At 48.4% G+C, this 27,937-nt stretch overlaps 1 protein-coding gene and 1 long non-coding RNA gene across 3 annotated transcripts in view; one reads left to right on the top strand and one right to left on the bottom strand.

Moving 5' to 3' along the window:
- Positions 1–310, bottom strand: part of LOC140408384 (neuronal vesicle trafficking-associated protein 1-like) — a 67,129-nt gene extending 66,819 nt beyond the window's left edge. The window contains exon 1 of the mRNA XM_072495506.1: positions 62–310. The gene's annotated coding sequence lies outside the window, so the exon portion shown is untranslated. The remainder of the gene's footprint in view (positions 1–61) is intronic.
- On the top strand, positions 184–27,411 carry LOC140408385 (uncharacterized). 2 transcript variants are annotated; one of them, XR_011940097.1, is made up of 3 exons: positions 184–325; positions 12,544–12,626; positions 27,150–27,411. It is a non-coding gene; the product is annotated as an uncharacterized lncRNA (long non-coding RNA). The 2 variants fall into 2 exon arrangements; XR_011940098.1 differs by lacking the exon at positions 184–325 and adding an exon at positions 11,847–11,984.
- The last annotated feature ends 526 nt before the right edge of the window (positions 27,412–27,937 follow it).

Here is a 27,937-nt window from a genome sequence, read left to right as displayed (position 1 = left end):
GCTCGTCAGGAAGATGTTGGGGAGGGATGTTGCATAAACCGCAGTAAAAGAACCGCCTTACCTGATGTATCTTTTATTTTTCAAATGGTACATGTGGATTTTTGTTGTTGTTTTAAATTGCCGTCTTCCAGAAAACGTTGCCCTCCTCGGATATGGAAAAATGGCGGAAAACAATAAGAAGCCAGCCCAAGAAGCGCTACACGGGATGCAGTAAAGTCATTGATCGAGTTTGCGAGAATGTTTTCATTTACAAGCCTCGTCTGTGGTGACGCAGCCGCGGTGCCGGGTCTGGGCAGGCAGCGGGGGATGGATGCCTCCTTCAAAGGTACAGCAGCGGAGTTCCTTCCTGCTGCAATCTCCACAATGCATCTAAATGGGGAGGGGGAGGGGGAGCAGCTTTTTATTTTCGTAAACTCTCTTCAACTCCCTCCTCCTCTCCCCACGCCCATTTCTTTTTCAGGATCTTTCATTTCAAGGTATTGTCCCCCAGCCCACATCCCCAAACCATTGCCCCCACCTCCCCAAACCATTACCCCCAACCCCACCTCCCCAAACCATTATTCCTACCTCCACAAACCATTGCCCACACTTCCCCAAACCATTAACCCGCAACCCACGTCCCCAAACCAATACCCCCCACCCCACCTCCCCAAACCATTACCCCCACACCCCACCTCCCCAAACCATTACCCCCACCTCCCCAAACCATTAACCCCCACAACCCACCTCCCCAAACCATTACCCCCATCTCCCCAAACCATTAACCCCCACAACCCACCTCCCCAAACCATTGCCCCCACCTCCCCAAACCATTACCCCCAACCCCACCTCCCCAAACCATTACCCCAACCTCACCTCCCCAAACCATCATCCCCACTCACTTCCCCAAACCATTACCCCCACCCCACCTCCCCAAAGCAGCATTGTGACTTACTTAGTGTCACTCTTGACTGTTACTCTCCCCCTACAGATTGTGCCAGACCTGCTGAGGTTTTTTTCCAGCACTCCCTGCTCGTGTTGCCATTCCCCTGCCTTTTACTTGTTTCCACCCAAATAGTAAGAAATCTTACAACACCAGGTTAAAGTACAGCTAGTTTGTTTCGAATCACTAGCTTTCGGTGTGCAGCTCCTTCACCTTATAAAAGAGCTGCGCTCCGAAAGCTAGTGATTTGAAACAAACCTGTTGGACTTTAACCTGGTGTTGTAAGACTTCTTACTGTTCCCACCCCCAGTCCAACGCCAGCTTCTCCATATCATGTCCACCCAAATAGTCATCTCTTGAATGCCTCCATTGAACCTGCCTCTAACATGCTCTCGGGTAGTGCATTCCAGAGCCGTGTGTGTGTGAAAAAGTTCTTCCTCGCTTCCTGCACATTTGCCTCTCAAATTGCTCTTAAGTCTGTGCCCTCTCATTCTCCATCCTTTCACAAGCGGGAGCGGTTTCTCCCTGTCTACCCTGCCCAGCCGCCTTGTGATTTTGAATATCTCTATCAAATCTTCTCTTAGACTTCTTCTCTCAAAGGCAACCAGTCCTAATCAGCTCAGTCTATCAATTGACCCTCATGTGTGGAAGTGCTAAAATGATAGTGACAGGTGAAAGGGCACCCTTAACGTTAAAAAATGGCCCAAGTCACTTCACCCACATCCCATGAAAGAGTAGAGAAACAAAATGACCAAAAGCCTGGTTAAAGAGGTAGGTTTTATGGTGCGCCTTAAAGCCACGTGTTGGGGGTAGAGAGATGGAGAGGTTTAGGAACAGAATTCCAGAGCTTAGTGCCTTAGCAGCTGAAAGCACAGTCGCCAATGGACAATCAGTTAAACGCGGTGCACAAAATGCCAGAATTAGCGGAATGCAGATATCGGGGAGGGTTCTGAGGCTGACTGAAGGAGATTACGAAGATGGGGAGGGGCAAGGCCGTGGAGGGGTTTGAAAACAACCGTTGGAATTTGAAATCCAGGCATAGCTTAACCAGCCAGCCTAGTCAGCGAGCACCGGGGTGATGGGGGCAACAAGACTTGCAAAGGTAGGATAAGGGCAGCAGAGGTTTAAATTACTTCAAGTTTACAGAGGTTAGAATGTGGGAAGTGTTGGAATAGTCAGGACTAGAGGTATGAATGAGGTCTTCAATAGCAGATGATCTGAGGCACAGATGCATTATAAGGCCATAAGAAATAGGAACAAGAGTAGGCCGTTCGACCCCTTGAGCCTACTCTGCCATTCAACAGAATCATGGCTGAATCTAATCAATTATTTCTGGTTTCAAAAGTGAAGGTTGGATTGGATTTGGATTTATTTATTGTCACGTGTACCAAGGTACAGTGGAAAGTATTTTTCTGCGTGCAGTTCAAACAGATCATTTAGTGGGGAGGGGAGGGGGGCTGCAGTGGGGAGGGGGGCTGCAGTGGGGAGGGGAGGGGGGTGCAGTGGGGAGGGGAGGGGGCTGGAAGTGGGGAGGGGAGGGGGGGCTGCAGTGGGGAGGGGAGGGGGGCTGCAGTGGGGAGGGGGGGCTGCAGTGGGGAGGGGAGGGGGGCTGCAGTGGGGAGGGGAGGGGGGCTGCAGTGGGGAGGGGAGGGGGGCTGCAGTGGGGAGGGGAGGGGGGGGGCTGCAGTGGGGAGGGGAGGGGGGTCTGCAGTGGGGAGGGGAGGGGGGCTGCAGTAGGGGAGGGGGGGCTGCAGTAGGGGAGGGGGGCTGCAGTAGGGGAGGGGAGGCTGCGGGAGGTGAGGGTGGGCTGCAGTAGGGGAGGGGGCTGCAGGAGGGGAGGGGGGGCTGCAGGAGGGGAGGGGGGCTGCAGTAGGGGAGGGGGAGGGCTGCAGTGGGGGACGGGGAGGGGGGCTGCAGTGGGGAGGGTAGGGGGTCTGCAGTGGGGGAGGGGAGGGGGGGGCTGCAGCGGGGGAGGGGAGGGGGGCTGCAAATAATTTTTTTTAAAAAAAAGATCATTTAATTAGTACATGCAAAGAAAATAGGTGATAGGGCAGCACAGGGTACACGATGGACATACATAGACACCTGCATCGGATGAAGCATACAAGAGTGTAGTATTAATCAGATCAGTCCACAAGAGGGTCATTTAGGAGTCCGGGAACAGCAGGGAAGAAGCTGTCTTTGAATCTGTTTGTGCATGTTCTCAGACTTTTGTATCTCCTGCCCGATGGAAGAAGTGGATGAAAGAAGTTTAAACTGACAATATCTTGCATTTATTTAGTGCCTTTGACATAGTGAAATGTCCCAAGGCAATTAAAAAAAAAAGACACCCAGACACACAAGATGGTAGTAGAAAAGATTATTTTGGTCAAGTAACCACAATCTTGGTCAATGAGATAGGGTTTAAGAAGTATCTGAGAGGAGGGGGAGAGATACAAAAAAGGATTAGTGAGGGAATTCCAGAGCTTAGGAACTAGCGTTTGATAAGGTTCCCCACAGTAGGCTATTGCAGAAAATACGGAGGCTGGGGATTGAGGGTGATTTAGAGATGTGGATCAGAAATTGGCTAGCTGAAAGAAGACAGAGGGTGGTGGTTGATGGGAAATGTTCAGAATGGAGTTCAGTTACAAGTGGCGTACCACAAGGATCTGTTCTGGGGCCGTTGCTGTTTGTCATTTTTATCAATGACCTAGAGGAAGGCGCAGAAGGGTGGGTGAGTAAATTTGCAGACGACACTAAAGTCGGTGGTGTTGTCGACAGTGTGGAAGGATGTAGCAGGTTACAGAGGGACATAGATAAGCTGCAGAGCTGGGCTGAGAGGTGGCAAATGGAGTTTAATGTAGAGAAGTGTGAGGTGATTTACTTTGGAAGGAATAACAGGAATGCGGAATATTTGGCTAATGGTAAAGTTCTTGAAAGTGTGGATGAGCAGAGGGATCTAGGTGTCCATGTACATAGATCCCTGAAAGTTGCCACCCAGGTTGATAGGGTTGTGAAGAAAGCCTATGGAGTGTTGGCCTTTATTGGTAGAGGGATTGAGTTCCGGAGTCAGGAGGTCATGTTGCAGCTGTACAGAACTCTGGTACGGCCGCATTTGGAGTATTGCGTACAGTTCTGGTCACCACATTATAGGAAGGACGTGGAGGCTTTGGAGAGGGTGCAGAGGAGATTTACCAGGATGTTGCCTGGTATGGGGGGAAAATCTTATGAGGAAAGTCTGATGGACTTGAGGTTGTTTTCGTTGGAGAGAAGAAGGTTAAGAGGAGACTTAATAGAGGCATACAAAATGATCAGGGGGTTAGATAGGGTGGACAGTAAGAGCCTTCTCCCGCGGATGGAAATGGCTGGCACGAGGGGACATAGCTTTAAACTGAGGGGTAATAGATATAGGACAGAGGTCAGAGGTAGGTTCTTTACGCAAAGAGTGGTGAGGCCGTGGAATGCCCTACCTGCAACAGTAGTGAACTCGCCAACATTGAGGGCATTTAAAAGTTTATTGGATAAGCATATGGATGATAATGGCATAGTGTAGGTTAGATGGCTTTTGTTTCGGTGCAACATCGTGGGCCGAAGGGCCTGTACTGCGCTGTATCGTTCTATGTTCTAGCCTAGACTATTGTGTGTTTATTTAATTAATCTTTTCCATTTTTGTTCATGATTCTCTGTAATTATTGAATTCTAAGTTGACTGCTAGAGGAATCTCCATCTGTCCAGTGACGGAACTGCACTAAGAAGAGGGGATGTGAATTGGAGACTTGAGCACATAATCCAGGCTGTCACTTTAGTACATTCCATGCTAGCTTTTGGATTAGTTATTAAATGACTGCCCTTTTAGCTGTGTATAAACGATCCCAATGGCACTATTTGAAGAAGAGCAGATCTTTCCCAATGTCCTGCCAGTATTCATCCGTTAACCATCACAGAAATAATTGGTTGAGGTGCCTGTCCAGAGTATCCTCCTCCTTAACGTGCCATTCCCTAACAGGGCATCGGCAACCTTGGACTTCCATGGGATCGATTCATGACTATGCTTGCAAAAGTACTGCATTGGTTTGCTGTTGCCTTTTGTAGCACAGCTAACCAGGAAAGCCGCCTGCTCACCATCACGTGTATTGGAAGGATTTGCAGGCGGCTTATCAACCTGTTTGACCATGTTATGAACCCATCAAGTTGGACTTGAACCTAGAGCTTCTGGCCAGATATAGATGAGCCTCAGGGGTTAGCTCCGCTAGCACCCCGTCACATGGAGTAGTCTGGGGACCATTGGGCCCCCTGAGGGAGCAGGAGGTGATGGGGCCCGTACCAGTGACTCCCACCGGAACACCGCAGCCCCTCAGATTCACTCCCCCGCCCCCCCCCCCCCCTCCCCCACCCCTTCTCCTGTCCCTGGCGCATCTGGTGGGCAGCAGACAGAATAGGGCAGAACAACGCCACCCGGGACACGCGAGCAGCAGCCAGCTGCCAAAGGGGACCCTGGTCACAGGGCGGGACTCACAGCAGTCCGCCTCCACACCTGATATACCATCTGGGGATCCACCTAGGTGTAGCGTTAGGGACCCTAATGCCAGAAAAGTAGACACCAGTTAAGTTGGCACAGGTGCAAGGCACAGTTTAGTGATAGGGGCTAGGGCACAAATCCATATATATGTGATCACATTAAATACCTGTGCACAATGTTACAACCTGCCTTGGTGTTCTGTCAGGTAGGTGTGAGGGGTGGGCTGGGCTGGCCGCAGACGGGGCGTGGGGCATCTCACCGATTGCGGCGAACCCTGCTGCCTGGGCATCCTGGTGGGCTCAATCCACATCGAAATGAATGTGTTGTGCCGACAGAATATATAGGCCCTCCGTGGTGGGACAGATACACCTGTGCTCTGTGAGATCCTGGACAGGTCCCCACTCAGAGCCTGGAAGGAGCCCGTGGCGTAAAGGTTCAGGACGACCGTCACCTTGAAAACCACGATGAGGGGGTGTCCTGCCCATTCCCCCGCAGTGCCAGGTGTGCCATGACCTGGCAGATATGTCGCACTGTCCCCCTGCTCAGCCGGAGTCTTCGGCAGCATGCCCAGTCCTGCAGGTTATCGAATGACAGGCGCTGCCTGTACACACGGGGCCTCATGCGGCACCTCCTTTGCTCCTCCTCCTCGGCCTTTGGGCGGCCGGCTCTCTATCCTCAGCGGCTGTCTCCTGTTACTCTGGGGCACACTCTGCTGCTGCAGCTTCCTCCCCCTTGAGCAGCTCCAGCTCGTACAGCCGCAGTGCATCCCCCGGGCTGTGGTAAGTAGGAGGAAGGCCGCCATTGCTGGTTGTACTCCAATATCCATTGTCTGCAGGGAATGAAAGGCCGACATGTTAGCATGGTACGCACTCCCATGCCCAACCAAGTCTAACACGGTGGCCCCAGTTGGCACTGCAGACACTGTCCCTGCATGTTCCCCTCCCCCATCTCCATGCCCCGTGCCCCATCAGTATTTGTCAGCTGACAAGGCCCTTGCCAACTGCACACTCCGCTTCCCCATCTGTGCCCCCTTGTCGGGGCTACTGTGGGCATTGCCCTTGGGTGGGCCTTGTGATGCTCCGCCGGCGATTGACGGCCGTTTGGGAGGGTAATATGGCTGAAGGTGGGGTACAGGAGTGGGGACTGAGATGTGGGGGTGGTGGGGTGGGGTACCCATCTGGCCGGTGCCTCCCTGCAGAACCAGGGGCCAAGGTGGGTGGTCAGTGTGGTGCGCAGCAAGATGGCTAGCTTGCAGGCTTCGGCAATGGCATTCCGTGCCTGGACACTGCCGCAGTCCCATGGGAATTCCCACAGCACTCCCCCCCCCCCCCCCCCCCCCCTCCCCCCGCCACCCCCGCTAACCACTTTCTTAACCTGTCCTGCCATCCTCGGTGATTTATGTACACATACACTCAGGTCTCTCTGCTGCTACACTGCTTTTAGAATTGTTCCCTTTATTTTATATTGTCTCTGCGTTCTTCCTACTAAAATGAATCACTTCACACTTCTATATCCAATGGTAACCTCCAGGATGTTGTTGGTATGAGAGCAATGCCATTGAATATCATGGGCAGATGGATAGAAGACAGTTGGATAGATTTTCTCTTGTTGAAATGGCAATTGCCTGGTATGTGTGTGGTGTGAATGTTGCCAGTTATCGGCCCGAGTCTGGATGTTGTCCAGGTCTTGGTGCATGCGGGCATGAACTGCTTCAGTATTGAGAAGTTATGAATGATTGCACAGTGTGCAATCATTAGGGACAGGAAACATCCCTATTTCTGCTCCTATGATGGAGATAAAGTTATTGATGAAGCAGCAGAAGATGGTTGGTCCTAGGACACGGCCATGATTAGCTCCTGTAGCAATGTCCTGGGGCTGAGATAATTGACCTCTAAAAACTACAACCATATTCCCTTTTGCTAGGTAAGACCTCAACCCAGACGTCTCCTTAATTTCCATTGACTTCCCATTTACTAGGGCTCCTTGATGGCACACTTTATCCCAAAGTCAGAAAGGTGACTCCCGGTACAAATGACTACCTGCTTCATTTCATAGTAAAACCATGGTAAATGTATTAAAACCACCATGATTGGTCTTTTCTCATTCAATCAATCATATCTCCTTGCAATAGTAGAAAATAAAGAACAAGCTCGGCTTCCCTACATCAATGGACCATCTAATTTGACGTATGTAAGGTGACTTCTAACTGTCTTCCACCATTTCCATTTTCCTAACCATGGCAGCTCTTGTAGTTCTCCCTTTAAAAATGTGAATGACTTTGCAACCTTTGCTGGGACTAACTGCCTGTGCGTATGCCTCTGTGTTTTACTTTTACCTAACCCGGTTCATGGAAAGGAAGGTCTGCCAAGTGGCAAGAGATTATGCAAAGTGTTTACTGACCACTAAAACAAGCAAATTAATTGCTTATAGTTTACGATATTGGATTGGACATCCACTAATTCATGTAAGCCCTTCCTGAATTGGTAATGCTATTTCCAGTGTGCTATTTGCATGCATTTATATGGAAATATAAACCACTGACTGCTCTACAGATTCAATTGAAAAAATGCTGGTGTTTGGGATCTGGGTTTGTGGCATAGCTGGTGGTGAAGTTTATACACTTACTTTATAGCTAAGCCAGAAAGTCTAGTTCAATTTGAAGAAACTAGCGAAGCTGGGAAAATATGCTTCCACTTTTAGGATCTTCGTATGTTAAATTAAACTGTTATTGCTATTGTTATTGTGTCGAATGAATAATTAAGGAAAGGAGGAAGAGATGATTGACTAGGCACAGAGTTCTCTGCTGGTCAGAGACCAGCAACAGGGCAAGTAACTCTATATCAGGAATATGATAGAAAATGTCAAATGTCAGAGGTTGACAAAAATCCATTTCACTTGCCGACAGTAATCAGGGACTTGACAGTCACCTTTTTATCGAAATGGTCCTAAAAGATAATTAAATCAGTAAAACGTGTCCACGCAAAAGAGTTACCTGCAGAAAAGTTTTGAAGATTGATGCTGTGCTCCAAGCAGTTCAGCTTTGCGTCTGTCAGTTCAATCTGGTCATCGTTGTAATTACCGGCTGCTTCAAACATCTTCCGAATTAAAAGTATTGAGAATTGCCAAGAATATTAAAATATTCTTTGGTCCATTCTGGTATTCGCTCATCCCTATTCACATCTATTCACCTGCAGTTCAGCAATCGTGCAATTCAGCTTAGCTGCCCAGCCCTCTTGCCTTCTCATCACCCTCAGCTCCATTGTAAAATAAAAATTTCAATTACCGAACTTTCCTCCTCTTCATGTTCCCTGTTAAAGGCCACCATGTGCATGAAAAGACTGTTTATCTAACCGTCCTTCATTTGCTGCCACACATGGAGCACAATTACATAAATCATATCAGCGTTTCATTTTCATCACAATGGCAAATGGACAAAGTTACACAGTTTCCCACCTCTTCACTTACCCCTCTCCCCAGCTAAATCCAGGCCGGTTAAGCGGTCTCCTTGAAGGTGTGAATGTTTAATATTCACTTTCACAGCTCTAGCAGGAGCTTCTCGGCAAAGCGCCATCTGTTTAACTGCGATTTGTTGCGATAGAGGTGACAGCTGCCAACACAATGGGCTGGATTTTTGATTTGAGGAGGTAGGCGAGGCTGCAGCGTCCCGTTCCGAACAGCATGCCGCATTTCTGACAACCCCACGATCCCTACCAGTGATTTTGTAAGAGGCAATGGGGTCCTGTATACCGACCATCCTCCCAAATATGGCGGGTAACCAATTCAGCAATTTGAGGCCTTAATTAAAGGCAAGCTCCCAAACCGATTTTCAATCTGACTCAGGGAATTGTCAGGGCGACATTCCTGAAATCACGGTTGCACCCCAACAGCCGGGCAGGTAAGCATCGAAGCCAAGGACTCAAATCTATTAGGAAGGTGGCACCTTAAAATCAGCCACAACTGTGTAGTGCCCATATGAATCGCAGAAAGTCGGTTTGCAGGTACAGCATGTAATTAAAAAGGCAAATGGAATGTTAGCGTTTATTGCAACAGGACTGGAGTATAAAAGTAGAGAAGTGTTGCAATTGTACAGGATGTTGGTGAGACCACATCTGGAGTATTGTGCCCAGTTTTGGTCTCCTTATTTGAGGAAGGATGTGATGGCATTGGATGCAGTTGAGAGAGGTTCACCAAATTGATTCCGGGGATGAAAGGGTTGACGTACGAGGAGAGATTCAACAGTTTAGGCTTATACTCGCTGGAGTTTAGAAGGCTGTGAGGAGATCTGGGGCGAAATTCTCCCCAAACGGCGCAATGTCCGCCGACTGGCGCCCAAAACGGCGCCAATCAGACGGGCACCGCACCGCCCCAAAGGTGCGGAATGCTCCACATCTTTGGGGGCCGAGCCCCAACATTGAGGGGCTAGGCCGGCGCCAGAGGGATTTCCGCCCCGCCAGCTGGCGGAAACGGCCTTTGTTGCCCCGCCAGCTGGCGCGGAAATGACATCTCCGGGCGGCGCATGCGCGGGAGCTTCAGCGGCCGCTGACAGTTTCCCGCGCATGCGCAGTGGAGAGAGTCTCTTCCGCCTCCGCCATGGTGGAGACCGTTGCGGAGGCGGAAGGGAAAGAGTGCCCCCACGGCACAGGCCCGCCCGTGGATCGGTGGGCCTCGATCGCGGGCCAGGCCACCGTGGGGGCACCCCCCCGGGGTCAGATCGCCCCGCGCCCCCCCCCCCCCCAGGACCCCGGAGCCCGCCCACGCCACCTTGTCCCGCCGGTAAGAAAGGTACTTTGATTTACGCCGGCAGGACAGGCAATTTATCGGCGGGACTTCGGCCCATCCGGGCCGGTGAATCGAGCGGGGGGGGGGCCCGCCAACCGGCGCAGCGCGATTCCCGCCCCCCGCCGAATCTCCGGTGCCGGAGACTTCGGCAACCGGCGGGGGCGGGATTCACGGCAGCCCCCGGCGATTCTCCGACCCGGCGGGGGGTTGGAGAATGACGCCCCTGATCTGGGTGTATAAAATACTAAAAGGGATTAATAAAGTAAATGTAGACCAAATGTTCCCCCTTGTCAGGCAATCTGGAATGAGAGGTCACGGATATAGGTTGAGAGGCGATAAATTTAGAACTGAGATGAGGAGGAACTACTTGTCACATTTGTGGAACTCGCTGCCCCATAGTGTGGTGGAATCTGAGTCATTAAATGGTTTCAAGAAGGAGGTAGATATAGTTCTGATTTTAAAAAATGGGTTAAAGAGATATGGACAACAAGTGGGTAGGAGGATTTGAGACCAGGAAGAGATCAGCCATGATCTGATTGAATGGCCGAGGAGGCTCGAAGGGCTGAATTGCCTGCTCCTGCTCCTAATGTCTTGTTCCTCTGTTCCTATTACTGATGTCCAAAAGCTCTAACCTTTCTGACCCTCTTAGCTAATTTGTGACTAGCGATAGAAATGGAGGAGCTCAGGCCCCTTCCCCAAACTTCAGCAGCTCCTACCTCTGATGATGGATGGCCACCTAATGGCCATCCAGATGCAAGGCCCCATCTGCCATCCTTAATTGGACTGTGAACACACCACCTGCCCAATAATTGCCCACCATATTGTAAATTGCATCAGGCATCAGATGGTTGTGGGTCAGCATCTGGAAATGCTTCCCAAAACAAAAATTCAGCCCAAAATGTGGGTTATTTTATCGTTTTAGTCATCTATGTTTTTGAGACTCTAAAACTATCTACTGAGGAACCCGCAAACATGCGGATTCCATATGCCTGATTTTTCACCGGGTCGGAGCGTTCTGTGCCTTAGTCAAAATCAATGCCAGAGCCCTGATTCTGGGAGTCCCAATCCCCGAACCCAACACCCATCATTTATGCTGATCTGGGGAAAGGAGGATGGATTGTAGTTTGCACACCCACAGTTCACATGTAAAAGTCCTGCTGCCTTCAAACAGATCCAATTTTCATTAATGGGATGTCCGAAACGTGACTGGAGTGCTTTAGACCTTTGAGAAAAAGGTCTGAAGCTGTGAGAGTTATTTGGAGAGGTAGGATATCATTTCAGAAATGTCCACGTACCCCTTTGGGAGAGGTCAAGTGCCCTTTGGGATTGTTAAAATTAGACACAAATGTACATAAAAAATGGATAAACTCAGTGGAGGCGTGATGCTGTCAAATTCCCAGTCTCTTTAATCTTAAAGAAAGAAAACTATTCAATTACAAAAAAATCAATGCTTGCAATGTTGCTAACTGTCTCTTGATGTAAGCCTGATAGTTATTATAATATTAATGCTGCATGGCTGATTATGAACCTGCAAGTTCAGTTTTATTGACAGCTCCCAGTGATTATAAAGTCTTTGATGTAGGGTTAGGAACACAAATGCTTGTTTTCATAAGGGATTACATACTTGAATTAAATATTTATTTTTATAAGGGATTAAGTGCTTGAACAAAATGGTCTTGAGGTGCAGTAGGAAGCTCCCCTACCTCTGAGACAGAATCTCTTGGCTTGAATCCTACACCAGGACTTGATGGCCAAGGAAGGTGCATTCATAACGTGGCCAGCCGGGTGAGTGTCAACCTGCAAATTCCTTTCAACATGTTAATGGAATGGGGTAGGAGCGGAAGAGTTACCTGGTCAGCCATGTGTGATGTGGAGTGGTAGCCCTCAACCTACAAACTGCTAGTGACCTAGTCTAGGAAAAGCCTCGCATGGGAGTAGCCTTGTGCACCACTGGGTGTGGAAAGAGCAACAACATGTACTTGAAGGATTTTTTAATAAGTGATTTATAAAGGATTGATGGAAGGTAAATAAACTGAATAGGTTTTTATGATTTAGAGTGTTTTTTATTAGATGAGTCATCAACACATGCTTAGAGCGTTATTGTTATTTCAGCTCAACATGATTCCTGAGATCAGTTCATAGTCAATGCTGGATGAGTTGGCATGAGGGGTGTAAGGGAAAATGATGGGGTCATGGCTTGGCACTAAGTTGGCCCAATGGCTAGAAAGAGTGGGTAAATGGGCATAGATGGGCATGGAGGGTATGAGGGGCGATAGGACAGTGGGTGGGTGTATGGTTTGGCATGGATAGCACATTGCTTTTGATTTTATCATTTATTTTACAGCTAGAAGGGAGGCTGGCCTTTTAAATAGCCTGTTTCCGCAGCTGCAAGTCCCTGTCGCTGCCTCAACACTGTTTCCAGGAGAGGTGGGTGTTAGATGTTTAACTGCTGTTGTATAAAGAGTCAAAGGTACTGCTCCTTTTTACAAACACCTTTATTCCACTTTAACAGACTCTGCACAAAACTCTATCTTCACATCACCTGACACAAAGGCCACCTGAATCCTCTTTACATATCAGTGTCAATTATTGGATATTTAACATAAATGGGACAATGTTTCTTAACTCATTACTTAACAGTCTCCCCTTGGAGAAAAAATAATAATTAGGTGAAAAGAAAATGACAAGAAACTCAAAAACACACATGCAATATCCCCCCTTCTCTTTTTTTTTGGAAGAAAAAAAACAGTCACAGAAACAGGCGCCCTTCATTAACAATATCCGAAGGTTTCTGTGAACTAGCCCCTCTTTTTGTAAAACAGTCTGACAATTGATAGTTACTGTCGACCCATTTAATTTTTGCTACCTCCCCTCTGTCCAACATCTGCTTCAAACTTGCGATGTCTATCCTTAACCTTTTTTCAATGACACTTTTTGTAGAGTGCACATTTTCCCACAGGGATTTATTGTCAATGTGACATTCAATAGGTATATTACCCAAATCCCTTGTCCCAAAATTTCTGTCAATATCTGAGATATATAAAAGGCCATATCCACCGCCTCTACAAGGCTTAACGTCTCAGCAGCCAAAGTGCTTTTTTAAAAAATATATATTTTTATTGAAAATTTTTGGCCAACCATCACAGTACGTTGTGTATCCTTTACACAGTAATATGACAATATAAATAACAATGGCCACTCTTCCCCCCACCCCCCCCCCCCCCACCCCCCCCCCGGGCTGCTGCTGCTGTCTTCTTCTTTTCCATTCCCTCTATCTTTCTGTGAGGTATTCGACGAACGGTTGCCACCGCCTGGTGAACCCTTGAGCCGATCCCCTTAGGACGAACTTAATCCGTTCCAGCTTTATAAACCCTGCCATGTCATTTATCCAGGTCTCCACACCCGGGGGCTTGGCTTCCTTCCACAGCAACAGTATCCTGCGCCGGGCTACTAGGGACGCAAAGGCCAAAACATCGGCCTCTCTCGCCTCCTGCACTCCCGGCTCTTCTGCAACCCCAAATATAGCCAACCCCCAGCTTGGTTCAACCTGGACCCCCACTACCTTCGAAAGCACCTTTGTCACCCCCACCCAAAACCCCTGTAGTGCCGGACATGACCAGAACATGTGGGTGTGATTCGCTGGGCTTTTCGAGCATCTCGCACACCTATCCTCTACTCCAAAAAATTTGCTAAGCCGTGTTCCAGTCATATGCGCCCTGTGTAACACCTTAAATTGTATCAGGCTTAGCCTGGCACACGAGGACGATGAGTTTACCCTACTTAGGGCATCAGCCCACAGCCCCTCCTCAATCTCCTCCCCCAGCTCTTCTTCCCATTTCCCTTTCAGCTCGTCTACCATAATCTCCCCCTCGTCTCTCATCGCCCTATATATGTCTGACACCTGACCGTCCCCCACCCATGTCTTTGAGATCACTCTGTCCTGCACCTCCTGCGTCGGGAGCTGCGGGAATTCCCTCACCTGTTGCCTCGTAAAAGCCCTCAGTTGCATATACCGGAATGCATTCCCTTGGGGCAACCCATATTTTTCGGTCAGCGCTCCCAGACTTGCAAACGTCCCATCTACAAACAGATCTCCCAATTGTGTTACTCCTGCTCTTTGCCATGTTCCAAATCCCCCATCCATTCTCCCCGGAGCAAACCTATGATTATTTCTTATCGGGGACCGCACCGAGGCTCCCATCTTTCCCCTATGCCGTCTCCATTGCCCCCAAATTTTCAGAGTAGCCACCACCACCGGGCTTGTGGTGTATTTCTTCGGTGAGAACGGCAACAGCGCCGTCACCATGGCTTGTAGGCAAGTCCCCCTACAGGACGCCTTCTCCAATCTCTTCCACGCCGCTCCCTCCTCTTCTCCCATCCACTTACATGCCATTGAGATGTTGGCGGCCCAGTAGTACTCACTCAGGTTCGGTAGCGCCAGCCCCCCCCTATTCCTACTACGCTGCAAAAATCCCTTCCTCACTCTCGGGGTCTTCCCGGCCCACACAAAACTCATGATACTCTTCTCAATCCTTTCGAAAAAAGCCTTCGTGATCACCACCGGGAGGCACTGAAACACAAAGAGGAATCTCGGGAGGACCACCATTTTAACCGCTTGTACCCTCCCTGCCAGTGACAGGGATACCATGTCCCAGCTCTTGAAGTCCTCCTCCATCTGTTCCACCAACCGCGTTAAGTTTAACCTATGCAATGTACCCCAATTCTTGGCTATCTGGATCCCCAAGTAGCGAAAGTCCCTTGTTACCTTCCTCAGCGGTAAGTCCTCTATTTCTCTGCTCTGCTCCCCTGGATGCACCACAAACAGCTCACTTTTCCCCATGTTCAGCTTATATCCTGAAAATTCTCCAAACTCCCCAAGTATCCGCATTATCTCTGGCATCCCTTCCGCCGGGTCTGCCACATACACCAATAAATCGTCCGCGTAAAGAGATACCCGGTGTTCCTCTCCTCCCCTGAGTACTCCCCTCCACTTCCTGGAACCCCTCAATGCTATTGCCAGGGGCTCAATCGCCAGTGCAAACAATAATGGGGACAGAGGACATCCCTGCCTCGTCCCTCTATGGAGCCGAACATACGCAGACCCCCGTCCATTCGTGACCACGCTCGCCATCGGGGCCCTATACAGCAGCTGTACCCATCTAATATACTCATCTCCAAAGCCAAATCTCCTCAACACCTCCCACAAATAATCCCACTCCACTCTATCAAATGCTTTCTCGGCATCCATCGCCACCACTATCTCCGCTTCCCCCTATGGTGGGGGCATCATCATTACCCCTAGCAGCCTCCGTATATTCGTATTCAGCTGTCTCCCCTTCACAAACCCAGTTTGGTCCTCATGGACTACCCCCGGGACACAATCCTCTATCCTCATTGCCATTACCTTGGCCAGAATTTTAGCGTCTACATTTAGGAGGGAAATAGGTCTATAGGACCCGCATTGCAGCGTGTCTTTTGCCTTCTTTAGGAGAAGCGATATCGTTGCCTCTGACATAGTCGGGGGCAGCTGTCCCCTTTCCTTCGCCTCATTAAAGGTTCTCATCAGTATCGGGGCAAGCAAGTCCACATATTTCCTATAAAATTCGACTGGAAATCCATCCGGTCCCGGAGCCTTCCCCGCCTGCATACTCCTAATTCCTTTCACTACTTCCTCTATCTCGATCTGTGCTCCCAGTCCCACCCTCTCCTGCTCCTCCACCTTAGGAAATTCCAGCCGGTCCAGGAAGCACATCATTCTCTCCTTCCCATCCGGGGGCTGAGCTTCGTATAATCTTTTATAGAATGCCTTTAACACTCCATTCACTCTCTCCGCTCCCCGCTCTATCTCTCCTTCCTCATCCCTCACTCCCCCTATTTCCCTCGCTGCTCCCCTTTTCCTCAATTGATGGGCCAGCAACCTGCTCGCCTTCTCCCCATACTCATACTGTACACCCTGTGCCTTCCTCCACTGTGCTTCTGCAGTACCCGTTGTCAGCAAGTCAAATTCTACGTGTAACCTTTGCCTTTCCCTGTACAGTCCCTCCTCCGGTGCCTCCGCATATTGCCTGTCCACCCTCAGAAGTTCTTGCAGCAACCGCTCCCGTTCCCTACTCTCCTGCTTTCCTTTATGTGCCCTTATTGATATCAGCTCCCCTCTAACCACTGCCTTCAGCGCCTCCCAGACCACTCCCACCTGGACCTCCCCGTTATCATTGAGTTCCAAGTATTTTTCAATGCACCCCTCACCCTTAGACACACCCCTTCATCTGCCATTAGTCCCATGTCCATTCTCCAGGGTGGACGCCCTTCTGTTTCCTCCCCTATCTCCAAGTCTACCCAATGAGGAGCGTGATCCGAAATGGCTATAGCCGTATACTCCGTCCCCCTCACCTTCGGGATCAATGCCCTACCCAAGACAAAAAAGTCTATTCGCGAATAAACTTTGTGGACATAGGAGAAAAACGAAAACTCCTTACTCCTAGGTCTACTAAATCTCCACGGGTCTACTCCTTCCATCTGCTCCATAAAATCTTTAAGCACCTTGGCTGCAGCCGGCCTCCTTCCAGTCCTGGATCTCAACCTGTCCAGCCCTGGCTCCAGCACCGTATTAAAATCTCCCCCCATTACCAACTTTCCCACCTCTAGGTCCGGGATGCGTCCTAGCATGCGCCTCATAAAATTGGCATCATCCCAGTTCGGGGCATATACGTTTACCAAGACCACCGCCTCCCCCTGTAATTTGCCACTCACCATCACGTATCTGCCCCCGCTATCCGCCACTATGGTCTTTGCCTCAAACATAACCCGCTTCCCCACTAGTATAGCCACCCCCCTGTTTTTCGCATCTAGCCCCGAATGAAACACCTGCCCCACCCATCCTTTGCGTAGTCTAACCTGGTCTATAAGTTTCAAGTGCGTCTCTTGTAACATAACCACGTCTGCCTTAAGTTTCTTAAGGTGTACGAGTACTCGTGCCCTCTTTATCGGCCCGTTCAGCCCTCTCACATTCCACGTGATCAACCGGGTTGGGGGGCTTTTTACCTCCCCCCCACCCCTTGTCGATTAGCCATCCCCTTTTTCCAGCTCCTCACCCGGTTCCCACACAGCTGTGTCCCCCCCAGGCGGTGCCCCCCCGCCCACCCCACCCCATTCCGGCTTCCCCCTCTCCCCAGCAGCAGCAACTCAGTAACTCCCCCCCCCCGCTAGATCCCCCACTAGCGTAGTTACACCCCCCATGTTGCTCCCAGAAGTCAGCAAACTCTGGCCGACCTCGGATTCCCCCCGTGACCTCGGCTCGCACCGTGCGACGCCCCCTCCTTCCTGCTTCCCCATTCCCGCCATGATTATCATAGCGCGGGAACAAAGCCCGCGCTTCCCTTTTGGCCCCGCCCCCCATGGCCAACGCCCCATCTCCTCCACCTCCCTTCCTCCCTCCACCACCACCTGTGGAAGAGAGAAAAGTTACCGCATCGCAGAATTAATAACATAAAACTCATCTTTCCCCCCCTTTTTCCCCCCTCTTCGCCCCCCATCCTCGCCCCACCACTTTGTTTCAAACGTTCTTTTTTAATAACCCGCTTATTCCAGTTTTTCTTCCACAATAAACGTCCACGCCTCATCCGCCGTCTCAAAGTAGTGGTGCCTCCCTTGATATGTGACCCACAGTCTTGCCGGTTGCAGCATTCCAAATTTTATCTTCTTTTTGTGAAGCACCGCCTTGGCCCGATTAAAGCTCGCCCTCCTTCTCGCCACCTCCGCACTCCAGTCTTGATATACGCGGATCACCGCGTTCTCCCACTTACTGCTCCGAGTTTTCTTTGCCCATCTAAGGACCATCTCTCTGTCCTTAAAACGGAGGAATCTCACCACTATGGCTCTAGGAATTTCTCCTGCTCTCGGTCCTCGCGCCATCACTCGGTATGCTCCCTCCACCTCCAGCGGACCCGCCGGGGCCTCCGCTCCCATTAACGAGTGCAGCATCGTGCTCACATATGCCCCGACGTCTGCTCCTTCTGCACCTTCAGGAAGACCAAGAATCCTTAAATTATTCCTCCTCGCGTTATTCTCCAGCACCTCCAGTCTTTCCACACATCGTTTATGGTGTGCCTCGTGCATCTCCGTCTTCACCACCAGGCCCTGTATATCGTCCTCGTTCTCGACAGCCTTTGCCTTCACGACCCGAAGCTCCCGCTCCTGGGTCTTTTGCTCATCCTTTAGCCCTTCGATCGCCTGTAATATCGGGGCCAACAGCTCCTTCTTCATTTCCTTTTTAAGTTCTTCCACGCAACATTTCAAAAACTCTTGTTGTTCAGGGCCCCATGTTAAACTGCACCTTCCGTCGCCATCTTGGTTCTTGCTTGCCTTCCTTGCCACTGCTCCAAAGGATCCACTGCAATCTGGCCACTTCCCTCTCCTTTTTCCATCCGTTTCCAGGGGGGGATTCCCTTCTGGTTTACCACACAGTGCTTCTAGCCGTTAAAATTGCCGTTGGGGCTCTTATTAAGAGCCCAAAAGTCCGTTCCACCGGGAGCTGCCGAAACGTGCGACTTAGCTGGTCATCGCCGCACCCGGAAGTCCAGCCAAAGTGCTTTTGACCACTCTCCTTATTTTCTTTGTTCCCACACAAGAGGGTAACATTTACCATTGTTCCCCAAAAGGAAAATTATAAAACCTCCTGTGCTTGAAACCCCATCACATAAATTTGCATTGGACGCATCACTATAAACTATGAGTTTCAAGTGCCTAAGGTCACCTAAAACCAGGAACCTCAAAACGCACTCCTGCATTTTTAGTTTGACCAACGCTTTATTTGCTCATATTATGTCTTCCACTTTGGGATCATTAATTTTTGTACTCAACTCTAAGACATCAAAACTCACGTCCGATCTAGTCTGTCTACTTAACCAATTCAGTTGCCCAATTAAACTTCGCAGTTGCTCTTTTTCCATCTTTGAAACCATTGCGTCTTTTTGTGAAACCCGGCCACGACTCATTGCTATTGGGCTGATGCTTTCCAAATAAGATTGCTGACGTAAAATTGCCCCTAACTTAGTCTGACAGATGTCCAGTGCAATATATTTAAATGCACCGGAAGCTTGATTCCAACCCTGAATTCTTTCCTCAAACCAGAGATTACAAAAGCTTCAAAATCACTAGTCCCACCCCACACAAAATCATCGACATGCATCATAAAAATGCCAGAAGGATTTCCTTTATAATGCCAGTAAAACATTGCAGGACCTGCTTTCAACTGGCAACAGCCTAACTTTAACAAAACTGACCTTACCGAAAAATACCAGACTCTAGACGCATCATTTAATCTATATACACATTTGTTCAACTTCCAGAGTACCCCTTCTGTGTTAGCTGCCTCTTTAGGAGGACGGAGAAAAATGTCTCTCTGGAACTGATGCCCCTGCATAAAGGCAGCTTTTATATCTATAGATTTGCATTCCCATGCCTTTGTGGCTAATAGAGCCAAGAAGATCTTTAAAATAACCGTAGGTGAATCTATCCTTAAATCCTGATCTTCTAAGTTTTCTTCAAATCCCCTTGCCACAGCCTGGCCTTTGCCTTATAAGTTCCATCCGGAAGAACCTTTTCCGTGCAAATCCATCTGTGGGATAGAGCTCTTTGTCCCCTATCCAGTACCTCCGTGTATACCCCAAATTCACTCCAACTATGCAGTTCTTGATGTTTGGCAATTTGGTAACTTTTTCATCTAATGTATTGGAAGCCACCAAAATCTCACGTGCATGTGGGCTTCTACTCCTATTAGTATTCGTAGTCTTACTCATGTTCCGAGATCTTGATTAACTACGTCCCCTCTCCCGCCTGGTATCTCGTTCTATACTGCTCCTGCTTGATCTTTCCCTTCTGCTGTGGGATGTCTTTTCAATAGTTCTCAACCTTTTCCTGTGGACTTGTTCACTATCCGATGTACTATCTAAACTGGCACAGCGTTTCTGTGCCCTCTATTTTTGAACTTCGTGTTCCCAATCCATTGTCTTGACTCCTTCCCCTGAATGCTATACATTCAACCAATGTTTATACTTTCCAGTGGCCTTCCCTGCTCTACAAATAACAGTTGTGTCCTTCCATTGACTAGACCCTTCAGGCAAGTATGTCACTTTTGTACCAACTTTTGACAGTTATTCTTTCAAAAAAATGGCCTGTTGTAATTCATCAGAACTGTTGTGTTCCTCTACAGAAACCCTGTCTATATCAGTTAACTGGTCCCCATAATTCTGTAACACGTGCGTACCAGATGACTCTGGTTCCTCGTCATGTCTGTCTGCTCTGTCTAAATTTGAAAATTTGTAATCTGTACCCATTATCCTTGATGAATGTACCCTAACAGTTTGATTGCCATGTTGCAAAATAATTGTTTTGCTATCTATGCCTATGATCTTCCCTGGGCCTTTCCATTCATTAAAATTGTTTCTCTTATAGTATAGTATGCCTCCTTGCTGAAAAACGGTATTTGATGGCCGTACATTATGTCTTAAAGTTCTGTGAATTCTTGCAGAGACTTCTGCTTCCAAAAAAGCTTTTCTACTGCTATGTAATGCATATAAATGCTCAGCAAAGGCAGAGCTAATTGTAGTCCCTTCCCAAGCTGGAGGCTGGTCATCTAAAATGGATGGAATTTTAGGATTTCTACCAAACACTAATTGATAGGGACTATAGCCCCCAACCATCTGCAATGAATTCTTTGCATGTACTGCCCATGCTAAAGCTGAATTTAGCTTGCAGTTTGGTCTATCTGCCAAAATTTTCCGGAGCATGTCACCTATTACCGCATGGTTTCTTTCACACACACCATTACTAAATGGGCTTTCCGCAGCCATATTCATAACTGTGATATTCACATTTTCACACAGATCCCAAAACTCATCATTAGCACATTTTTCCACATTGTCCGTATGGAATTTTGCCGGGGGGCCCATTCCTGTCCCTCTCCATTTTTCCATGATTTGATCCAGAATTACTCTCTTTTCTTTACTTCTTACAATCGTTGATTGACTAAATCTGGTTGCTAAATCTACAAAATGCAAAATAAATATATTATTGGCTTTATCCCAGATCTTAATGTCCATGGCCACAATGTCGTTAAAATCTCTGGCCAAAGATAGGGTTACTATCGGTCGTACTGGTGTTCTTCTGTACTTCCTACAAACTTCACAGCGATCACTAACCTGTTCTATTAGTTTAGTATAGTCTTCATCCCTTACCCCTGCATCCTTTAATAAATGTTTCAGCCTCCAAGGAGACGGATGCGCAAATTGCCTATGCAGTTTTAATACAACAAGCTTTTTATCAGCTAAAGTCCCATTTTCAACTGCCATTAACACATCCTTAACAACTGTACTTGAAATATTATTTGTCAGTAATGGAATACAATAGTGTACCGACTGTGTAAATTTTAAGTCCACTGTCTTTCCAAAAACTGTTGCCTTATCCTGTTCCATATCCAGTTTCGTGTGTGCTTTTTTCATCGACGGTCTGCTCAGAAGCAAAGGTATCTCACTTGATACAACATCCGTGCTAATGAAATGATTCACTCCGGCAACACTGCAAGGGATCACCACTCTTTTCAGTGACTTCAGAGTATTATCATCCCCAAACCTGAAACTTGTGGAACTTTCAAATTCCTTAACCTTGTTACGATTTTCAGCATTCAATGAGTCCAGGTAACATTTTAACCAGTCAATTCCACAGATAGTAGATGACACAGCCCCTGTCCAATACAGCACAATTGAAGGATTCTGCAACCAACACCCTCATTACTGCCGTAAAACTGCTAGTTAATAGGACAATGCCTTCATTCTGGTCACTATCCTTTTCCTCATCTGACTCTTCCGTGTCATGTGTCGCTTCAAACATTCAATTATAACGTGTTGGACAGTTGAAAGCATAATGGTATTGAGAGTCACATCGAAAACATCGATTTGTCATACCCCGGGCATTTCTGGGGTTCATCTTCCTATTAGAACATAGAACAATACAGCGCAGTACAGGCCCTTCGGCCCACGATGTTGCACCAAAACAAAAGCCATCTAACCTACACTATGCCATTATCATCCATATGTTTATCCAATAAACCTTTAAATGCCCTCAAATGTTGGCGAGTTCACTACTGTAGCAGGTAGGGCATTCCACGGCCTCACTACTCTTTGCGTAAAGAACCTACCTCTGACCTCTGTCCTATATCTAATAGAACTATTGTAGGTTCTAACTGGGTATCTGTCTTCATAATTTCCAGGTCCCGATCTCCTTCTACAGTCTTGGAACCTGTTTGTAGCCATGCGATTTTGCCATGGAGCCTATCAAACTCTGACCATGCTTCATGTGCACTTAACAGGTCACCCTTTTTATAAATCTTATCCATATAACGTAATAGAGTCTCCAGACTTTCTTCTGAGTCTAACTCTTCCACTTCCAGCTCAGAAAACACATTGCTTCGGATTTTACTGTCATAAGATAGCGAAAGAGCCAATGCCATACCTTGTTTTCTCTTTCTCAGCACAGTTACCTTAGTCCACATAACTACTGCACTTCTCCATTGGTCGTATGACACCCTTTCAGAAAATAAGGGAGGGGTAGTTATATCCGGCCATCTTTATCCTAGGTTCAGCCATATATCTTCTTTTTTTTTCCTTCTCACTCACTCCTTGGTTTGGTCTGGAAATGTTGTATCTTTCAACCCTTCACATTTTAACAGCCACCATCCTCTGCTACCATTTGTTAGACATTTAGCTGCTGTTGTATAAAGAGTCAAAGGTACTGCTCCTTTTTACAAACACCTTTATTTTACTTTAACAGATGCAGCACAAAACTATATCTTCACATCACCTGACACAAAGGCCACCTGAAGCCTCTTTACTGAACATAAATGATACAATGTCTCTGAACCCATTACTTAACAGTGGGCCCGACTCCCATTAACATGTTCCCCCAGGATGAAAATCTGACAAATTGGGACATTCTCTCCCAAATCGGGTTTGCAGAGTCAGGTATTTTTATGAAAATTCAGACCAGAATATACATATCGTTTGAAGGTGTACCTAAGTATTGCTGAAAAATGAGACATGTTGAAGTTTTCCTTGACCAATCTGGGCAATGCCTAGACCAATCAGTGTCAGGCTGCCTGCTTTAAAAATTCAAACAATTTTTGACAGTTACCTGTCAATCACCATCAACTGGTGCATTCTCTATGACAACGCCTCTACCAATCAGAGTCCTTTTGAAAACCAATCAGCACTCTCATCTCATACAGTATAAATTATTGTTTTCCCCTGACTTTGGTATTCTTGTGAAGTGTCCTTGAGAATGCAAGATGGAAAGCTTCAAAATGTCCTCTTTTTTTTCAGCAATATTCAACTCCTGTGCTACCTAAAGACTATGGCCGGGGTTCTCCGACCCTGCGCCAGGTCGGAGAATCTCTGGGGGGGGGGGTGAGAATCACGACACGCCGATTCTCAGGCGCCGCGGGATCGCCGCCCCGCCGGTCGGGGGCCATTGAAAGCGCCCCCCCCCCCCGTCGACTCTCCGGGTCGCGATGGGCCGAGTGCCCCCCAGCGTGGGTTACTCTGGTCCCACCCAGGGGGACCTGGAAGTTCTGTCTGTGGGGGCCATCCTGGAGGGGGGCAGGGGATCCGACCCTGGAGGGGGCCTGGCCCGCGATCGGGGCCTACCTATCGACGGTTGGGCTGGTTCCGTGGGGGCCTATGTTCCTCCGCACCGGGCCACTGTAGGGCTCCGCCATATTGCCCGGGGGCCGGCGCGGAGACGGGAACCCATGCGCGGACTCGCGCCGGCCGTAGCACGCATGCGCGAACTCTAGCCGGCTGGTGCAGCGGAGACCACTCCGGCGCCGACCTAGTCCCCTAGGAAGGGGTGAATACCTGACAATAGAGGAACGTTGACGCTTGAGCGGTTCACACCGCTTTTCACGCCGGCGTCAGAACTTGGCCGCGGGATTGGAGAATCCCGGCCTATTTGTCTACCACATTGTGTGGCTGTGCATGAGATACAAAGGACAAGCTGTAGGTTTTGTGTGGATTTGGTGTGGGTGAGGAGCACATGTGGAGCAGACAACACTTTACTTTCAGCGACCTCTGTGCTGTCTATGAGCTACTGCTGGCTACCATTTCTTTGCCAGATTTCCTGTAAATTTGTCCTCTTATGTGTTTGGTCCCTGCTCCTACACAGATGCACATAGGAATTTACAGGCCACTCAGCGAAACAGGTTCCTTTCTCTGCCATGTACTTTTCTAGCGGTTAGCCCACATATCACTTGTCAGGAATGGAGCCCTCTCCTATCCCCGGGGTGGGTGGCCATAAGTGCCAGATTGGGAAACCCTCCTTGTCCATTTAGAAATCTGTCAAGCGGGTGATTGGGTACTCTGCCACTCCACCACTTGCTCATAGAATCTGCTTTGTTCCTCGACAATTGGGCAGAATTTTATCGCGGGACATGGGATCCAGACATCAGGACCATATGGAGGTCCTGAGCCTGCACCTGCCAGTCGTGGGATTCACTCATCAACCTTCCCGAAGGCGCACCAACCACCCCAACTGATTACCTTCCCAGCTCACCAGACTGGCAGCTGAGAAGCTAGGGCAGCCCCACATGGAGTGCTGGGCACTGCTGCAGCAGGTAGGAGGCCCAGAGTGCAGCTCCACTCAGAAAGGCATGTTGAGCAAATTAAAGTCAGAGCGTTCAAGAGGGCCGTCACCTCTGGAGCGTTCAGTGGGGCCATGAGGTGGCCTTCTTTGCCCGTGTCCCTTCTGTGAGGCATGAAAGTTCCATCTCCAAAGGTCGTCTTCTTGAAGCTGGCAGTGTCCTCAAAAAGTGGGAACTCTGCAGCTGGCAAAACGGTAATGCTGAAATTGCCCTTTAATTGGAGAATAAAAGAATTGGGCACTTTAATTTTTTTTTTTAAATGATTGACCCTCTCCTACCTAGGCCAAGGTCATAAGTGTCTAAAATTAATGTTGAAGCTTAGTAAAGGCTCATATGCAAGCACTTTAACTTTAAGTGTACAATTATGTATAATCTGAACATATTGGGCAGAATCTGACCAGAATTTGTCAAAGTGTCAGGCTTAGGCTGAAATCTGGAGTGTAACTTTCCAACTGCACAGACCAGCAGTTTTCTCTTCAGATTCTTTAAAGAAAGAAAACGAGTGGGCTTGGTTTATGCCATCACTCTGGTTGGGCGGGGCCTGGTAGAGTGGCAGCCGGCTCCGCAGAGATTGGGGTGCCATCTTTAAAGGGCGCCTCGATCAACACTGAAACCTAACGGCCCCCCAGCCCCCGCCACAGAGGTATTGGTGGTCTCCACCACCTCCCCCTGCCCTCAGACAAACGTCACTGGCATCCCCTTCCCCCAGATAATCTTCGTCAGCATTCCACTCCCCACGTCCAGTCCCCCCGTCCCCGTCCCCCCCGACAATCATTGCCACGCATAAATGAACCTCCTCCTCCCATGGGGGCTCTCAGTCGAGCCTGCCCCAGCACTGCCCCATGGCAAAGGTTGGCAGTGCCAGATTGGCACTGTGCTGACCTTACAATGCCAACATGTGCCAGACGGCACTGCCGGGCATCTCCCTCTTCTCCCTGGGGGCTATACCTGACTGTGTGTCCCTGAAGGGATCCCCTTGACCAATCCTCGTTCGGCCAAGCCTGTTGTAAACCTTACCAACCTGACATCACATCAGCGAGGTATATATATTTAGTGAGGGGGGATGATGTGGTGGGGGGGCCTGTTAATAATATTTAAATTAATTAACATCTATTTAAATGAGATTCCTGCCCTTTGTGGGCATGAACCTTGTGACATCGCCGTCGCGGGGGCAACATAAATCAGGAAATATGATCCTTCTGGAACGAATCACGATTATCTCCGGATTTTGCGCCCTTGTCTCCCATTCCGTGCACAGCTATTGCAGGTTCAAAATCGCCAACCCCCGACTACATTTTCTACTTCTCTCATTAAGCTACACAGGAGAATAGCTACGACGGTTTATTAAATGAACTGAAGCAGAAAATTTGAGCCTGTCAGTTATCCAGTGATGGCACAGCAGCCTCGATTGCACTTAGTGGAATTTTGGCCGTTGTACATTGAACTCTGAATGTGGAACAAAGCCTAATTCAGGAAGGTTGGTTGAGATTAGTTCTGCATGAATCAGGCAAGGGCAACCTCTGCACTTCAACATTGCCACTGCCTTCACCTTCAGGATGAAAAATTGGCACCGTTGTCGCCAAGTAACACCTTCGGTGCAGACACAGAAAACTGCTGCAGAAAAATATTAAGACATTAATTTCATTTTCTCATTCTGTAATGCGGCATAAGATCTCATATGCTTTTTAAATATTATTTTATTTTATTTTATTTTTAATTTAGAGTACCCAATTCATTTTTTTTCCCAATTAAGGGGCAATTTTTAGCGTGGCCAATCCACCTAGCTTGCACATCTTTTGGGTTGTGGGGGCGAAACCCACGCAAACACGGGGTGCTTTTTAAATATGGGAATGAAATAACAAATTGACAAGCAAAAATCACATTTGTAACAGAATCCATTCTTGATGCCATTTCACTTCTGAAGACAAGGTGAAGAAGGTGGTTACACTTACACGTTCTGATCTATCCCCTGTGGTGATATTTTGTTCTGTGAGGTGGGCTGACACTTGATTGCAGATTCCCCACACCACCACCAACATTACTGATCGCGCTTCTATTGATAAGAGAGACATGTGTTCTGAGGCAAAGCAGTTTGACTTTCTTCAAGGACCAGCCAGGATCTCGTACCATGAGCCATGCCAAATGCGATTGGAAGGTTGGAATGTCAGACAATCTTGCATTTCAAAGCCAATGTCACAGCAGTGAGAAGCAAGCATCTTCAATTAAACATTTCATTAATGCTGTCTTTTTCCTACACATAGGTCCTGAAATTTCAAGCCACTTGTGAGTTAGAAGATTGTGGTTCCGAATCTCACTCCAGGACCTGAGCATAAATATCAAGGCTGACTCCAGTGCAGTGCTGAAGGAGTGCTCACTGTTGGAGGTGCCGTCTTATGAATAAGACATTAAACCAAGGCTCCATCTGCCTTTCAGTTGGGCATGAAGGATCCCATGACACTATTCCTGGTGTCCCTGTCAATATTATCCCTCAATTAACAACAATAAAACATCGGATGATTATCACATTGCTGTTGTTGGGAGTTTGCTGTGTGCAAATTGGCTGTTGCATTTCTTATATTACAACAGGGACTACACTTCAAAAGTATATCATTGGCTGCAAGGCATCCTGGAATGTTCTTTGGTTGTGAAAGGGCATTATATAATTTGTGAGTCTTTTTTTGTCTCATGGTTGCGCCCTGTTATAACCCGCACGGGTCTTACAGGGTAGGGATGATTAATTACCATGTGGATCTTGCAGAATACGAGCTCCACCGATAAGGGGGGGGCGGGGGGAGGGGGGGGGGGGGGGGCGGGGGGGGGGGGGGGGGGAAAGAGAAACGGGGAGTCCCTTAACATTACTTGGCTTTGTATAAATAGACTCGGCCAGAAAGGCAATGACTAGAGAAGGCCCAGTAGGGAACTACTGAAGCTGTATATAATAGTAGTTGTAAAATAAAGTAGGTTTTTGTTTCAACCGACTGGGTCTGAACTCTTTGATGCCCTTACAAACCCCCCCCCCCCCCCTGCCCCAGCACAGCCCCCACCCACC

This window comes from Scyliorhinus torazame, chromosome 3 (genome assembly GCF_047496885.1).
Source record: "Scyliorhinus torazame isolate Kashiwa2021f chromosome 3, sScyTor2.1, whole genome shotgun sequence".
In the NCBI taxonomy this organism is placed as follows: domain Eukaryota; kingdom Metazoa; phylum Chordata; class Chondrichthyes; order Carcharhiniformes; family Scyliorhinidae; genus Scyliorhinus; species Scyliorhinus torazame.
The sequence above is the reverse complement of the archived record's forward strand: the minus strand, read 5'-3'. Positions and strand labels throughout refer to the sequence as shown.